General features: G+C 36.7%; 1 long non-coding RNA gene across 2 annotated transcripts in view; it reads right to left on the bottom strand.

Moving 5' to 3' along the window:
• Window positions 1–19,123, bottom strand: part of LOC144238419 (uncharacterized) — a 273,462-nt gene that overhangs the window by 98,092 nt on the left and 156,247 nt on the right. The gene's annotated exons all lie outside the window — the stretch shown is intronic.

Genomic DNA, 19,123 nt, shown 5'->3' with positions numbered 1-19,123 from the left:
GGGTTCGTGAGGGGGTGGGGGTGGAGGGTGGGGAGAGATGAATAGACAGAGTACAAAGGAGTTTTTAGAGCAGTGAAGAGACCATAATTATGGATATTTGACATTATACATTGGTCAAAATCTACAGAATGTACAACACTTTGAGTGAAGAGGATACAATCCATGTACTTTGGGTGTTAATGATATCAGTGTAGGGTCCTCATTTGTAAAAAAGATACCACTCCAGTGGGGGGTGTTGACAGTGAAAGAGGTTCTGGATGCATGGAGTGAGGGGATGTATAGGAAATCTCTGTACTTGGTACTAATTTTTGCTGTGAACCTAAAACTGCCCTGAAAAATAAAAAGTCCATTTAAAATTTTGTTTAAGTTAGTATGCAATGTTTCTTCCTATCTCGCCCCCCACCAGTTAGGGGCTGTTCTTAGATTCATTTAACCACAGCGGCGCTTCTGAGTGTCTGTGCAAGTCTCTGTCAGTCAGCCTGGGGGAGTGAAATTGTCTTTCACTTTAACAGAACGTACGTGGTAGGTAAATCTTTCACTATCCTGGTCCATTTTTTTTAAAGATTCACTGTATTTTTGCTTTCTGTAATAAGGGTCGTGCCTTGATGTATACTTCAAAGGGAGATGGCATGGATAAGAAAGGACAAAAAAGAAAGGAAAAAATCAATATGGGGAAATATCATTTCTGATTGCTGTGAAAAATTTCAATGCTCCCTATTTGTTTCATCACTCAAAGAAAAACTCAGATGGTGTACAAGACTTATTTAGCACCATACAAACTGTATGAGGCAGAGAGAAGGCAGTCTGTCTTGACCAGTCACCATGGTAACTTCTAAAAGCAAAGATTATGTCTGATTAGGTTGCCCTTCTCAGGAAGAATTGACCAGAAAAAGATCTGTTGAAAAGTTTAAAATGAAGGATAGGAAGATACTGGTACTAATTTCACACAGCTGCTCTCTTCCCTGACTCTCCTAATAAGAGTGACTCAGACTATTTTCTGGAACCTTTTCCCACTCCCATAGAGAGCTTCCAATGACATCCTCCCCTTGTTGAAAATGTGCCTCAGCTCAGTTCCTTGTGGTTATTGTCTCCACAGCCTATAATCAGAATTCCAGATATCTTTGTGGTTGCTTGTAAAGAGACTGATGAAGGTTCCTAAAGAAAAAAATAATAATAAAAGAAGTGAAACATAATATGCTCTTAAAACACAGTTCAGTTGTAAAAGGAAGCAAAACTTCAATCACACCTGTCTTGCAGTGATTTGGGGGGAAGGCAGGCAGCAGTAAGGTGGAAATGTTGAAGAAGCCAGAATCATTTTTGTGAAAGCTCTTATGCTTATGTGTGAAAGCTCTTTGTGAAATGCTCTCTGCTGTGAAAAAGATCCTTATAAACAAGATTTTTTTCCATTGAGTTTCTGCTCGTAACACTAGTGTCCATAAAGCACAATGCGTATCAATTACCCTGCTCTTCCTACTTATTCTCCCAAATAATGTAAAACGTAAGAGACTTCACTGGAGGCTGACAAACGTAAAGAGGGCCACCAAGTAAGGAAATGATAGTTTTACTTTGGCTTAACTGAAAAGGTAAAATCTTACTGGGCCGATACAGTATTCTGTAGTGGTGGGCTTAGAGAGAATTCTCACAAAGTCTGCAAAATATGTGCAATCCTTCTGATGCTTTGTAAATCAAAACCACAGGGCAGCACAAAATGTTCTTATTCTTCTTATTTACATTGTCATGGCAAATAATTAAGGAATCACTTAGTCAACTAAACCTTTTTAAAGGTAAAAACTAAGAGTCATTCTTTTTTCTCTCTTTATTGAAAGCAAACAGCCTTTTCTTCCTGATTATACATGAATATTGTAACAAATCCTAGAGAGAAATGTGGTAATAGACATCAAAATTAAAAATGCACAACTCTTGCCTCGAGATAGCTCTCCACATTGGAAATGGAGATGTGTGTGTTCCAAGATTCTTACTGAGGCAAAAGAGAAACTTATCTAAATGTACTCTGTGGGCAGGAGGTTAAAAAATGATGAGGTAGTCATACCATGTAATACTGTTGTGTTTTTGAAAAGAATGAGGACATGCTATCTGGGCCAATAAGGAATAACCCCTGACGTATACTCTTAAATGACAATGGGTATGTCCTAAGTGCTTTTTGTACATTAACGTATTTGATCCTCACAACAATCCCCTCGAGGAGGTACTCTTATAATCCCTGTATCAGAGCTAAGATGAGGAATACATAAAGGTTGGGTAATCTGCTCAAGGTCACAGAGCTAAAGAAAGCCATCTAACTTCATAGTCTGTATTATTAAACACTAAGAAATACTGTAAAGCAATGTTCAGAATAGTGCATATAGTATATTGCTAATGTGTAACAAAGAAGATGTATATATATACTTATGTATATATATATATACTTATGTGTATATATGTGTGTGTGTGTATATATATATACACACATATGCTTATGCACACACACACACACACACACACACAGTCAATCCTCATTATTCATGAGTTTGCCTACTTGCTAAAATTTATTTATAACCTCAAAATCAATATTCACAAAACTTCCTAGGTCAAACAACGTGGCACTCCGCCTTCCTGTTTTTGTTCCTATACGGTGAATAAGGGTCCTTATTACAGTCTACCCATTGCCCATTTTTTTTCATTTGTGTGCTTTTTGTTGGTGACCTTGCTGTTTAAAACGGCCTCAAGGTTAGCGCTGAGGTGCTATCTAGCATTCCGAAGCACAAGAAGGTTTTGATGTGCCCCAATGAAAATATGTGTTAGACAAGCTTTGCTCAGGCATGAGTTATAATACCGTTGGCTGTTAGATAGACGTTAGTGATTCATAAATAAGCTACCTTTAACCAGAAACACTTATAAGACAAAGTTATATATTGATTAGTTTGTGACGATGTTGTGACCAGAGGCTCACAGGGACTTAACTCTGTAATCCACCTAGGAGTAATGATGTGGGAGTTGCTATGTTCACAGAGACTCTTTGGAACACAACTGCTATGAATAACAAGAATTAATTATATACATAAGTGTGTGCATATATATGCTTATGTATGTATCATGCATTAAAAATATCTTAGGATGATAAACTGTTAACAGTGGTTGTTTTGGGGAGGAAGACCAAGTTACCGAACGGAGTTCAGAAATGGGAGAAAAACTTTCTTTTCTCCTTATGAAATTTTACATGTGTACCATGTATTGAAATATTTTCATGCAAACATTACAGAGAAAGGAAAAGGTCCCGAAATTTTGCATAATCCCACCTTCCTGCAAACGGATTCATGAATCATTTTCTGGGCTTTTGAAATGCAAATATAATATACATAATCATACTCTACTGTATCTTGCTTTTTTAAACTGTCTCTGCTGAACTTCTTTCTGGGTCAAAGCATAAAGAAGTACCTGTCCCTTCTTTTCCTTCCACAACCCACTGCAAACACGGCTCATCCTGAGACACAGACATCACAGATTTCTGTCTCTCCAGACTGCCCTCCCTTGACTGGAATTTCTGCAGGAGTATAGCATCACATTTTGAAGACAAAATCATGCCTTTACTCTGAAATTTAAAGGAAGGTCATAGAAGAGGGTATATCAAAAATGGGGAGACTCTCCTCTAAACTTTAATAAATGTTTATGTTTTTGTTTTTCAGGCCGAGCCAGAGAATTTATTTTTTTTAATTTTTATTTATTTTATAATTAAAAAAATTTTAATGCTTACTTATGTCTGAGAGTGAGAGTGTAACTAGGTGAGGGCCAGAGAGAGAGGGAGACACAGGAACTGAAGCAGGCTCTAGGCTCTTAGCTGTCAGCACAGAGCCCTTTGCTGGGCTCAAACTCATGAGCTGTGAGATGACGACCTGAGCTAAAATCGGACGCTTAACCAACTGAGCTGCCCAGGCGCCCACAGAGAATTTTTATTACAAAATATTGGAAGAGAAAATACTCTAAGTCAGTCACATACGAGGTACTGTATTTATATGTACCAATGTGTACAAAATGTATGTATTTGATCCCACACTACTGGAGTAGATATAATCATTTTCATTTTATGGATAGAGAAAACAGGCTTCCCCAAACCAAGCCATTCTTGTCTCTAGAAACAAAGAGAGCCCTTTTCTATACTCTTTTTCAGGCTAAATGTTTATGGATATTTTTGTGCTATCCCTAATATTTGACTGTAGAATCAGCAGGTAACTTGGCCACTTATTTATCTCTACTGCCAATTTATATAGCATTAAATCACATCTAGTTTCTCCAAGGCCACATAATAGATGTAATGTGAATTCCAGAACACGAGAATCAGGCTGTTGTGCACACAACTCATTCATTGCATTAGACAATGACATTCTAACCTTCTTGGTATATCCGCTTTTTCTAATACAATTATTCCCTAGCAGGAAGATTCTGGTTTATAACAATAACAATAACAATAATAAAAAACAACTCCTTAGCATCCTGACACTCCAGCTTAAAGAAAAAGACGTTGAAAAATTATAGCTACTTAAGGTAATGGCTTCTGGGACCGTACGACCAAATTAAGGTGCATATATATGAAGTCAAGGAATTATTCTTATGATTGTATTTAAGTTAGACCTTGCCAGTAGATTCAATTTTTAAGTTTGAATTGTAATACTCATTAATCTCCTCTAGAGGGAGAATGGAACAAGAATAGGCAAATAGTGTTAACAGGTGGATGAAATAGAATGATCTTGAAGATTGCCCCTTAACAGAGAAAAGACATTTTGCAAAAACTGCCATAAGCAAGACCAGAGTGGGTAGTTTCACTGTGACATACTTTCTAAGTATAGCTGAATCAACCTCTCAAATACAAAGGATCATGTTTTTAGTTTCCCTTTAATTCTGAATAGAAAATAATGATGCTCACACACAGTTTCACCTACCTCACTCTTTATCAGTTGCAACAGTATGTATATTCTAAAAGAGATGATGAGCCGCTCAAAACGCTTTTTTAAAAAATGTGCAATGAGTTCTTCGTATTCATGAAACAAATACGATGCTCATTTACTTAAAGACACAAGCAAAGCAGCCTAAGTAAAGGAAGCATTCTGCAAAGCAAATCATCCAGCACTACATAAAGTAGTACATAAAATGAAATATCAAGATGATTATCCTTCTTCACCCCACAATCTCTTCAGCATTGTCAATGTTCTGCTAAAAATGATCCAATCTTTTAAAGTTTGGAAATCCGGAGAAAAAGCACCAAAATAAGTGTTGATGTGCATTGTATAAGAACCGAAATTCAGGTAGCTTCACTGTTATTACAGACTCTGAAGAAATAAACATCAAAGGGAGATGAGATCACTATCTCTAGAAATAAAGGTTTCCACAAGAGAAACAATTGTGGAAGAAAATTCTCCTCTTTGCTAACAATATGGTGATCAGCCTTTCCTGCTTTCTCCTGATGATGAGGTGATGTCACCGGTCAGAAGCGCTGGCCTATTTTCTGTTCTGCCTATGGTGGGTTGAATTGGATGAAAATAAACATCTTACATAACAGGCCGGCTGTGCNACTGGACACTTCGTCTTTTTTTTTTTTTTTCCCAAGGAGATTTTCCCAGTGTGAATTCTGCATGTACAATTAACATTGGCGAAATTTCAGCTAAAAAATCTGTTAGGTTTATAAGCAGATTGACAATACAGCCCTTGTATGCTGCCTTCCATTCTCCCCAGCCACCGTACCTCCTACACACACACACACACACACACACACACACACACACACGCCATCGCTACCACCGCCACCTCCGCCACCATTACCTCCACTCCTCCCATAATCAAACTGGCTTTGTACTGAAAGAGAAGAGAAAGCAGACAAGTTAAAATTGAAATTGGTCTTCAAAGAGTTGTAACAAAACAGAAGATTGCAGATTAGAGCCATTGTCTTATTCCAGTGATGTAAACCAGACCCCTTCTTGGGGCTTGCTTTCTCAAAATTGAAGACGATGAATCAAAGACTACAAGCCTAACCAAAAAGATGCATCCCTATGTTAGTAGCCCTTATGGTCATGAAAAGAGCAAACCCAGCAGAGAGAATTTTCCACTGTAATTTGTAATAAGTAACACAAGATTGTGTCATAAATCTTGTTTTGTTTGGAGGGTTTTATGAATTTTTAGGATTTGGCATTTATTGTAGAGGCTACTTATGGATTGAATATATTAAACTGAGTGTTCAACTTGATTTTCCTAATTCCTGGAGGTACAAAAAGTTGGAGGTGCCAAAAAACTGAAACATATACTTGAACAGCCTAGATGGAATTCATATGAAATTAGCATTATAATTCCCAGTGGTTTGGATGGAGCCCATCAACTAACTTAGTGGTCTTAATTCCAAAGAAAATAATGACACAGTCTTTCTTCAGTAAAGTAAATATTTGAATACCTACCATATGCCTAACAACAAATATTAAATAACCTAAATAGTACAAAGTTGAACTTAGACTATGACATATTTTTATATTGCTAAGCACTAAATATAAATGTTGCTCATCTATAGTGCAAGAGAGGAAAACCATTAAAAGTAAATGCAAAGATGATGAATTAAGATTATTTGACCCTTCCTGGCACAAAAATAATAACTACTTTTCTGTCCCAAGTAGAAGCCACTTTAGAAGGGGCCAAAAGCAACTCTCTTTTATTAGGTGCATATACATAATGTCAAGTCAAGAAAACCAGTCCCATACTGATATGTGCATTAGTGTATATCCATTTAGAGGTGTTGACCTATGCTTAGAGGTTACTGTTTGTTTTTTAATACAAGTATATAATCGGTTGACATAAAATATCATATTAGTTTCAGGTGTACATCATAGTGATTCAGAATTTTTACACATTATGTAATGATCATTATGATAAATCTAGTTCCTCTCTATCTTCTACAATGTGCACTAGTACGTTACATACCTGCTTAATATACACCAGTAGTAACGGACAGAAAATATGTCAGTAATGAGCCATCTATTTGTAACTTTTGGAAAGTTAATTGCATTTAGATTCTAAAGATTTGCATTTAAATATCAGCTCTGATTTTTCCTGCCAGTAAGATGTTAAAGAATTAATTATACTTCTCTAAGCCTTCTCTAATTATACTTTCTCATCAATAATGTGAAGACAATGATGCTTTTAAAAAATGCTTTAAGAAAAAAATAAAGAAAACATGTGCTAAAGCATCTGACAGTGCATACCAAATAAATGGATATACATATATATGTGTATATATATGACTTTTAATGATCAAAGTCATGGGTAGTCATCAGCAATTTTACAAAGAAACAAGACAGAATTGCTTAATATATAACAAATTTTGATTTCTTGGAGGAATTGTTTATTGACTTGGCTTAAGGAATAATTAGTCATATTTTGTATAAGGATGTATAGTTATTTGCATTGAATGGATTATATTCAAATTAATTTCCAATTGTTTAACCAGCCAAAAATTTTTTCATGCCTATTTTATGTTTAATAATAGAAGGAGTAAGAATAAATCATTTCAGTACTTTATTGTCTTCCAGGAGATTTTAATATTCTTGGGGAGATGATAAATTAAAGAAACAATTACAAGACATTAAGTCATTATTATGTTATCTAAGATATAGTATAAATATTCTAGAACTAAGTGGATATTTTATTGAATTAAAAACAGTTATTGTTTTCATGTGCATTCTCAAGATGGAAAATACATCCATATGTAGAAGAAAGTATTTTATAAGGGTTTAATATAGAATTATGATCTTTTCAAATATTTCCATGAATTTTGGAGAAAAATATTTCTTGAAGTAGTGCTTTTTTGATAATGTTAAAGGACTTAAATCTGGGAGAGTTTAAAGTTGATAATACTTTATTAAAAAAATAAACATCTAAGATAAGCATACTTATACAATTGCATATATTTAAAAAATACATGTAGGGATTTATTGAAATATTTTCATGTTTTCATGTGAGAAAATTAAAAAAAACTATGGAATTGTGGGCCTTATTTATAAGCTTTGAATCACCAATGTATTGACGGTAAGGCTTATTGACTTAGGGCGTAGGGTTTATTTTACTACTTCTGAGGGAATTCTAATGAAGGAAATTTAGATTTCATGCATTCTGGAAAAGGAGGAAGAAGCTCAGCTTTCTCTTTGTGTAGCATCTCCAGTCCAGATGCTGGCTTTTTTCTTCATGAAAATTCATAATGTATCTGTTATAGCTTCCTAATTAAAGTCACACATGTATGAATAATGTTTTGAAAAATCAGTCACCATCCACTTTACATATGTTAACATATATTATGTTTCGGAGTCATTTTCTGCCAAATATCTCAGTGTACTAGATACCTTACATAATGTAGTAGTACTATTAATTTTTTACTCATCAATTGGATTCAGGGATTTTATAATATTGAAAAGTTGGGGGGAAAGCTAGAGTTACTTATTTTCTAAAACTCAAGCTGTGGGACTAACAAGTGTGTCTTATTCTTTAATGCTTCCAAAGAGCTGTAACTTTTAATTCATTCAACAAATAATTTTTAAACATCTATTTAATGCCAGTTACTCTTGAAAGCACCTGGAATCAGATTCTAAATCAACAGTAAACTAAAAACACAACAAAGTTGATTTTACACCAGAAGGTAATAAGTGCTATGAAGAATAACAGAACAAGTGAATGGCCAGAGGAGGAAGTGTACTTCTGAATGAAATGGTTAAGATTGGCTCATTGAGAAACTTGAATTCGAACAAAGATGTGAAGGAGGTGGGGGAAGTGAGATTTGAGTGTCTCTCTGCCACTGAACACAGCATAGGACCAATTATTAGGAGTCTGTCTTTGGTATTAACGTCGTGATCCTGGCCAACTGTTTTGTTTCTTTAGCTGTAAAATACGAATAGTGAAAATGTCTACTCAAGATTGTGATGAGAAAAAAGTACACCATTAATTCCACAAATATATTGTCCAATACCAGCTAAGGATGAGGCACTCAAAACAGGCAGCACATACTTGATGAAGAAAAAAAAATGACTATTTTATTTCTAAAGGCTAAGAAAGATGAAACTTTGCATGGGAACCCAATGGGCTGGCTAACTGAACCTCACAGGGAGGAAAACTTTACCTCTACCCCCTTAGGATCTCCTCTGAGCCTGATAATTAAATTTACATGAGACAGCTTAACAGGAATAAAACATACAGTTTTATATGTTCATGAAGCAGTCCTAGGAAAATGAAGACCTGAATGCTTATATACTATGTTGATCAAAGACAAGTAATTGTGGACAATTAACTAAAATATATAAGAAGACTAGGGGAAGATGGGATTTATTTTAATAAGGTCTGTTTGCACAGAATTTTCGTAGCCCCGATGCCTCGTCTCTGGTGATAAGAAAGTCTCTTCCCTTGTGGTGTAGGGAGAGCATCTTTCACATGGGAATTTTATCTCCTGCCTTCAGGAAGAAATGGAAAAGTCAGAGCATCCTCCTTGTACCCGCTGTTTTTCAAGTGCCTTTGGCTTAAAATAATCCTATGCCATTCAGCTGTAGACCATGGAAGTCTACGTGTGGAGTGCCCTCCTGGGACTTTTTATGGGCAGAGTAAAACCTGATCAGAAAGCTCTGTACATATGGGTGGAAATTTTCCCCCTAGTCTTTCTTTCATCCCAGACTGTGTTAGCTATATTGTCCAACATAGCATGTCAGTAGTTCTTCAATAGCATTAAAAGATAGTTGTAGGATATGTAGATAATAAAAAGTATAAATACTCCCCAGGTTAAAAAAACTAATTACAATTATATATAATATCCTTGGCATTAAGATTAAATACTTTCAAGATGAATTCTAATAATCAACAGCATGAATTCAAAGTAAAGTTTCATGTGAATTACAAGTTCACAGAAAGAAGAGTCAAATATTCATTATCAGCCTTTCCTAATCTTCTCCACCTTTTCCGGAGAAGTTCTCTATGCCTGGGCAGAGCTGAGGCTCCTTTAACAGTTCAAGCTTTGGCTATTGTTTGCTAGAAATGGTTATAGTTCTTTTTTTTTTAATGTTTATTTATTTTGAGAGAGAGACAGAGTGTGAGTAGGGAAAGGGCAGAGAGAGAGGGAGACACAGAATTCCAAGTAGACTCCAGGCTCCTGTCAACACAGAGCCCGATGGGGGCCTCAAACCTATGAACCACGAGATCATGATCTAGCTGAAGTGAGATGCTTAGCCAACTGAGCCACCCAGGTGCCCCATAGAAATGGTTATAGTTCTTATAAACTTTAGTTTTTATGCCTCATCTTTAAGTAGTTTTTTAAAATGTTTATTTGGAGAGAGAGAGAGAGAGAGAGAGAGAGAGAATGAGTGGGGGAAGGGCTTAGGGAGAGGGAGAGAGAATCCCAATCAGACTCCATGCTATTAGCACAGAGCCCAATTCGGGTCAGATCCCATGAACCATGAGACCATGACCTGAGCCAAAATAGTGAACACTTAACTGACTCAGCCACCCAGGTGCCCCAATTTAAGTAGGTTTTAAATTTTTATTTTTATGTTTTTATTGAGGCATAGCTTACAGCGGAATATATAGATCTTAAATATGCAGTTCAATTAGTTTTCACAAATATATACACTCCACCTCTATTAGAAGTACAACTTTTTTGTCCCTCCAGGAGGTTATCTTGGGCCACTTCCCAGTTAATTCCTGCCCTTCAAGAAGCAGTCATTCTGATTTCTCTTAGCATACATCAATTTCACCTGATCACAAATATGTGTCCTTTAGTGTCTGGCTTCTCTTGCTCATGCTATTTTTGAAATTAATCTTTGTTGTTATGAGTATCAATAGTCCATTCTTTTTTATTGCCCAATGGTTTTCTACTGTAGGAATATGCCACAGATAAAAAAAATAACCCATTCTCTTATTAAGGGATACCTGAGCTGTTTCCAATTTTTTCCCTGTTATGAAGCACATCACTAGGCACATTAGTGTACAGATATTTTTGTGAACATAATCTCTCTTTTTCTTGGATAAACACCCAGGAGTACAATTTGTAGGCCACAGGATAGAAAAATACTTACTGCCAAACAATTTTCAAAGAAAGTTGTGTCATACGATACTCCCATGGCAACTGAGAGTTCTAGGTGTTCCACATCCCTGACAGCATGTGACAGCATTTTTCATTTTATCCACTTTTATTCATGTAGTGGAATCCTGCTGTAGTTTTAACATTTTTTACTGTTTCATAGTAGTGGAGCCCAGACATTTAATAATATTGTAGCCTTGGCTTCACAATACAATCCCCAGCTCTCAGAACAGTTTTGCACCTAAGCAAAATTATAAATCCAGTACTCAGCAATATTACAAAAAAAATAACTCTTTGAGTGAAAACATAAACTCTTTAGTATTTAATTGAAAAAAGAAAGAGAAATTCTACCTATGTTCAACTGCATTAAGATGCCAGGCAGTCCTGGGGCACCTGTGTGGCTCAGTTGGTTAAGTGCCTGACTTTGGCTCAAGGTCATGATCTCATGGCTTGTGGGTTCAAGCCCCATGTTGGGCTCTGTGCTAACAGCTCGGAGCCTGGAGCCGGCTTCAGATTCTGTGCCTCCCTCTCTCTCTACCTCTCCACTGCTCACTTTCTCTCTCTCAAAAATAAATAAACAAACATTTTTTAAAGATGCCAGGCAATCTAATCAATCTATAATCCATTATCAAAAGAAGAAAATCTTAATCTCAACTAGAAAAAAATTTACAAGCAAGAGGGTAAATTAAATTAAATCCTAAACTTTAACCCTTTCTGAGGAACCAAGATCTACAAATGTGTTACCTCTCAATTTTAATTTTCCTCTTTAGTCTCGTCATCTCCCAACGTCACCTTGTTCATCTGACTGAGATGATGGAGGGGGATAAAGTGGAGAGGATGACATGAAGGGTTACATGAGCTGAGCCGGAAGGTGGTACACAGTCATTTCCACTTACATTCTATTGGCTAAAACATAATCACCTGGGCATAGTTCATACTGAGAGAAACTGGAAAATGAGATCTAGTTGAACTTGAAAGACGAGAAAATGGGTTGAGACTAGGTAGCATGTCTGTGCATGTCAGTCTAGCCTGAAATGACAGGTCACATGGTACCTGTATAGTCAGTGCTCACAACTACTGAAAAGCAGTCAATGGTTTGCCACGATCTGCTTAGCTGGAGTCCTCTGACACCATCTCAAAGGTCCCCTGCTCTATTCTGAGCCTCCTGTATGCCCTTTCACCGCCTGAGCACTTCTGACAGGCCCCAATGCCTTTGCTGTGCTCTATATGCCTTTATTTAAAGCCCATGTGTTTCTTAGGTCCCAGCCTCTATAGAGACACACCATTTGCCTGTGGAAAAACCCACCACAGTCAGACACCAAAGTCAAAACACCTTTGACCCAAGTTGTAAGCTTTTGCTCATACTACAACAGTCAAAATCTGGCCCAATATAAGCTTTCAAAGCTATCACAGTTCAAACACATTGTCCATACATAAATTAATGCCTTGTATCTCTCAGGTCTCAACTCAAATGTTACTTCCTCAGAAAAGCCTTCTCTGACTCCTAAGAAGGTGCTGACCTTCTCTGTTACATATTTAAACATCATTTAAAAAAATTTAACCTAAAAGAACACGCTGCAACTGAAACCAATTATTTGTATAGTTTTTTGTTTGCTGTCTCTTTCCCATTAACATTTAAGTTTCATGTTGAGCTATCTGTCTTATTCATCACTGTTTACTTCAGAATTCAAAAGAATATCCAGTAGTCAGTAGATTTTCAGCAAATATTTGTTGAATTAATATACCTAATCTTCAATACTCTCCACAGTATGACGTCGAATTTACACCACCAGTTCATACTTCCAAGAAAGACTAAGTTTTCTCAAAACCTCTTCCCAGTTTCCCCTGCAATAATGCAGCTGACCATTAACCTAGTATTTGGAATATCTTTGATGCTTTGTCTAGGTCTGAACATGCCCTAACTACCCATGTATACCACCTTTTAAAATGATCATTTTTCCATAAATTCATTCCTGACATCCTGCATGAGTTATCAGCTCTGACCTCCTTTAAACTTAAATGGAATGACACACCTCAATGTACTGTTTGTCGCACTACAATGATATGTATTCCTGTCTTTTTTTTAAATTTTTTTTAATGTTTTATTTATTTCTAAGAAAGAGACAGGCAGCGTGAGCAGGGGAAGGTCAGAGAGAGAGGGAGACACAGAATCAGAAGCAGGCTCCAGGCTCTGAGCTAGCTGTCAGCACAGAGCCCGATGCAGGGCTCGAACCCACGAACCATGAGATCATGACCTGAGCCGAAGTCGGACACTTAACCGACTGAGCCACCCAGGCACCCCATATATGTATTCCTGTCTTAAGGCTCAAAAAAACTAGATTTCTCTGGGCCAGATAATTAACCTCGGTAGCTATACTCATGCCTCCTACAGTTAGTAGTACAAAGCTATTGTTCAACCAATGCAAACTGAATTTAGAACCATAGGAAATAAAGCTAAATACCATTCAGTCACAGACCTAAAAACTGATGAAGACCGTGATACAAAAGCCTCAGTCTTAAGATTGACAAACATTTTTCCATTGACTGTGAGCTAAGCCCGCTCCATTGTAAGGTCTCTTGTCTTTCCTTGTGTGTTTTCCTCCCCTTCACATTTTCTCAGAGTAGAGAAAAGAGTGATGCAATTAAATATGCACCGTACTTGAAAAGTCTGGATTAATGTTAGCCCTGCTCCTTACCAACTTTGACCAGGAACTCTTTTCTAGTCAGTTCCAACCAGATGCTATAAATCTGATATCTCTTGCATTTGCAAAGTACTCTAGAGTTCATAGGCTGTTTTCATTGACATTTAATGAATTATCCCCGATATCCTAGGAGGATGCTTTAAAAAGAACAAATTGTCTTTACCTCAAAGCCAGCTGCCTGCACTTATTAACCTATTTTCTTTTTCAATTATTTCATTGTCTCTCAGGCACTGATGAAGGAAAATTGGTGTCTCATGTCGAATGAGTACTTAAGTCCTAAAAACGGCTTCTTCGTAATTTCTCTTACTTCCACCTTTATTGCCACCCCTCCTTTATGAAGCTTTGCTCATTCAAATCTGGATTGATATAAATAATCTCAACCAAACTGTTTTCTGTATCTCCTGCGAGAAAATTCTAGCACAGTGATTTTAATATCCTAACACACAATCTTCATTTGACCACTCCCAATTGAGAAGTATTTAGTGACTCTCCTAAGCTGTGCCAATGTAGAAGCCATATGTCGCATGTGACCATTTGAATTTAAATTAATTAAAATTAAAATTAAAAATTCAGGTCCTCAGTTGCATGGGCCATATGTCCAGTGCTCAAGAGACATACGTGGCTAGTGGCTACCATATTGTACAGTGAAGATATAGACTATTTCCATAATGATAGGAAATTATATTGGATAGTGATTTTTTTCTCACCTTTTAAATAGCTATAGCACCTATAAGTATCTTTTTAAGCACTTGATGACCCTGACCTTGCACTGTTATTTGACCACTTGTGTGGTGTCATGGAGAAAAGCATATGATTTTCATTCAGAAAATACATTTTGCATCTTGGCTCCACCACTTCCTAACCACATGGCCTTGGGCAAATCACTCTAGTTTCCATATCTATAAGTTAGAATTAAAAATAAGACCAAGGCTATTTTGTTCTCTAGTTTGTTCTAAATTTTAATATTCCTGTATCTGTGAATATTGTAAAACTCAATGCAAATAACAGGGATAATAGAAGTCATAAATGTTGTTGTTCCTAATGTGATATCATTTCTCATCATTTTCAATAATAAGATTGCATATTCTTCCTCTAACAGTGCCATGCAGAAAGCAAGTTCTAATATCATTAGTATTGGTTGAATTTGAACACTACTTCAGAATACTAAAGTATTTCTATGGAGAATGAATGAAATATACATATTTATATGTATATACATATTTGTTTATGTTACATATATAGTTACCTTTATTCTTCAGCTAAAATTAAGAATGTAAATATTTTAAGTATAAACTATTGAGAAGCAAATCCTATATTTAGAAAAATGAATTTTTCATTAAATGGGTTTTTGTCCTTGTGATGATAAGAAAATATAAAACTAACTTATACCGATAATTCTATCAATTCTCCCCTACTCTGTCCTTATTCCAAAATTTCCAAACTAACCAGATGTGAGGAAAACTGAATCCAAAAAAAATTTAGGTGGAGTCACCAGATATTCAATTCCAGGTGACTTTCTGTTCATTTCTATTCATTAATCTGGAATGATCATGATTATTATAGTTTCTCGTTTCTTTTCTTAACTTTGAAATATTTGACTTAACAGCTAATGGTTACAAATCCCCACAATTCCTTTCCAGCTGTTCTTTTGCAGTTGTGAGGACTTAGGGGGCCTGAATGAGGAAAGTGTTAGAATTCACTCTGCTCGAGTCAAAGCAGAAGGCCACATTCTTTGCATGCAGTGCTCAATGAAAAGTGCTCTCCACTTCAGTAATATTACTTGACGTTCTAGGACTTTCCTGGCCAACAGTAGAACCCACAGACACGCAGCAAGCCAGGAATGAAGGCTTGCAACTGGACATACTATTCAAATTAAGAAAATATCATCTCCCACAAATTAAAATCAATTCTGAAAGAGCCTCCTGGGACTCAACAAAAGTTTGCCTCACACTTCTTCTTTTGGTTCATTGAACTGCAGAAAGCAAAATGAGAAGGCTATATCTCTAATGTTACAGTGGGGGGAAATTATGCAGTTGTCATGCTTTCCCTTCAAAATACTGAATTTGGGTCAATATCAGGAAGCGGGCCACTATCCTATTCGCCGGCAAAAAACACAACATTCTGAGAATTAGAGTGAATAAAAATTCCAGGGGTAATTTAGTAGTCTAAAAATGATTTGAATTGAAGTAAAATTACAAAGCCTCATTTTTTGGGTCTTTCTCTACAAATTTTTATTAAAAAATTTTTAATGTTTATTTTTGAGAGAGAGAGAATGAAGGAGGGACAGAGAGAAAGGGAGACAGAATCCGAAGCAGGCTCCAGGCTCGGAGCCATCAGCACAGAGCCCGATGTGGAGATCAAACTCACAAACTGCGAGATCAGGACCTGAGCGGAAGTCCGGACACTAAACCAACTGAGCCACCCTGACACCCCTCCCAAATTTTTATTTCAATTCTAGTTGGTTTCACCTTTTTTATATTTTGATGTAAACCTCTTTTTGATGAATGTTGAGCACTGTGATTTCATGATTGAGGAGTAAGTACTGACCAAAAGAAGAACAGTTAGACCCTCAAGAAATTCCTAATCTGTAGGCTCCCAGGCAACCAGCTGAGCTCACGGAAAGCTAGAAAGTGCTACCTCTGTCAAGTGAGCAATGCCTATTTGTGTCTGGGGTTACAGAGACTCCTCAAAGAAATCTTCCTGTAAAAACAGAGATTGGCATATCAGCTTTGAAGGTGGGGGAGTCCAGTCCAATAGCTCTCTAGATTTATGAAAAGAGAAGTAATATAATTCTCCCAGGAAGTGGAGGGAAGAAATGAAACCATTTTTCCTTGTCTCTTGGGGGAAATGTGCTTTTTAATTCCTTAGAACAAGTGACACGAAGCTGAAATAGATTTAATTTGTTGTAGGTGGTGATCCCAAAAATATCTCAGGATTGCTTGACATGTGAGTAAATGAGTGACTGAAGCAAATTAACTAGAGCATGTAGATATGTCTGGTAGAGTCTTAACCATCTGTTTCACTCCAGGTAAACAAAGTGTTCAGAGATGGAGTTAAGAGGATGATTTTGCCAAGCAATGGTTTGCAAATACTTCCCATATGGAAAGGAAACACCAAACATTGCCACCCAGTGATTGTCCTATAATGTGGTTTCTTTTGGCTGCACCCACCTACATACATGTATGTGTATCTATACACATGCATCTATACCCATGTATGTATACATACCCACATTTACATTGCTATTTGCATGTACTCCATGCTGATGTGAATACTTACTTTATTCGTAGATATTTGAAACACATATCACTTAAACAATACAAATGATGCTATATCCAGTGATGATTTCTTAGACTGGGTAAATAAAAACTTAACATATGACGTATCTGAGTTATAACAACAGACTAGAATTTAGCCACTTGCATGTGAAATGTAAAAGCCTTACATCAGAGAAATAGAGTAGAAGGTAAATTAAACAAGTAAAACCCCATAGATATTATATGTGTCTATGTTTACATAAGTGTATGTGTGTTCATATATGTATCTGTGCATGTAACACACATATAACATTGGTTATAAATATACATACGTAACAGGCATATTACTAATAAAAATAACTTAAGCCACTAGGACAAATAATGCTTCCATCCTCAGAATTTCAATTTAGTGCACCAATGATACTTTTTTCTTTAAAACAAAGAATTTGCTCTGATTATCGACCCCACCACCACCACTAGCACCACCACTAACTTGAATGGATTTTATTTCATTCCTCTGGCCTCCTTAGCATCTATTCTTATTCTTCTGATGGCAATTTCCCCCACTCAGTTTACGTGATTTTCACTAGCTGACCATAATCCCAACTCCTGGGAAGGTAATGTGACATACGGCATATTCTGGGTCATTTGCAAAAGTGAATGCATCAAATAGAGTCTTACTTGGAACAATGAACTTGAAGCCCAAAATTTGGATCAAGATACTGATGACAGAGAATGCCTGTTTGTACCTGTCTTAAACTTTGAGAATATAAGCCAGAAGCTTCTGGAAGCCATTTTAGCTCCACAAGGAAACAAATTGCCTGGAAGTGGCATCAGCCTAGAGGAAAGCAGAGCCAGGGGCTAGAGAGAGCAAGGGTTTACAGTGGGTGCCCACAGATAAGTGAGGGGAGAAGTTGCAGTCTGGAATGGAAGCTTATCAAACCAATATAATGTGAACAATATGGACTGTTTAAATGCCACTGGCCATGAGGTGCTCTAGAACGGTATTAGTGACAGGGCTGGGGTGAATGTGTATCTTGAGGCCTCTGTGTTATTGCCTATTGGGCATGACATAATGATAAGATAACTGATTTTTGTAAGGGAACTTGAAGATAACTGAATAATATTGCCCAAACTCTTTTATCCGTATACCTTCCTCCACAAGCAAGACCCTCTTTAATGTCATATAATGAAGCTATAATGAAAGAAATGAGGGATAATATGGTTTCACCATCGTTCTTCCTGTCAAAGCTCTAATAGAGACTGGGGGAGCTATACCTTCTGTGAGGAGGCAGGGAGGGATTATAAAACCTCTTCTGGCCTTAGGTCCCTTCCAATTCTGTATGATATTAAAAAGGAAGTACCATCAAAGCTGCCATTTGAGGTCTGGCATCTTTTGCTTGGGAGGGACATTCTGTCCTTGAGACACAGTAGGGGCCAGGGTAAACGTATCACAAAACTGAGGTTTAGGATTAACTTTAAATTTGGGGCTTTAAGATAGGAGACTATATCAAGAATTAGAGGAGACATTAGTTTAGATGAATTTTTTTGCAAGTAATAGAAAAAAAGGTCATGGCAAACTTAAAGCACAAAAAGGAATACACTGGAAACAAGCTTGGATAGTACATGGAATTGAAACAAATACTGAGCAAAATCCCCGGGAGGGTATAAACCAATATAATTCAAGAGTATTAGCAGTGGAAGTATGTGAAACTTTTCTCTAGAGAGTTGGCATTAAGATGAATGAGTTGTTGCCTTTCCATTCAAAATTCCAGATTCTTGGGAGAACGAACTTAGTCTTACAGTAACAGAAGGAAGTCACCTTGGACTGAACTTTAGGCATCAGGGATGGTTGCATAGGTGTAAAATTTTAAATTGGGAAAAAATGGCTTAGATTGCAAGGAGAAGTTTTGCTTTAAAAAAAAAAAGCATACATTGGACAAAACAATCTGATATTGTATATGGGAAATCTCAGTGAATCTATGGGTTGATGTGTTGTAAAACCAGAAAGAAAAGATCAACCCATCCCTTTCCCACTGAAAGTGAAAATTAAAATAGCCATGTGCTGGTCCTCAGGGTCA

Source organism: Crocuta crocuta, unplaced genomic scaffold (assembly GCF_008692635.1).
Source record: "Crocuta crocuta isolate KB4526 unplaced genomic scaffold, BGI_CrCroc_1.0 scaffold216, whole genome shotgun sequence".
NCBI lineage: Eukaryota > Metazoa > Chordata > Mammalia > Carnivora > Hyaenidae > Crocuta > Crocuta crocuta.
This window is presented reverse-complemented; position numbering and strand designations above follow the sequence as displayed.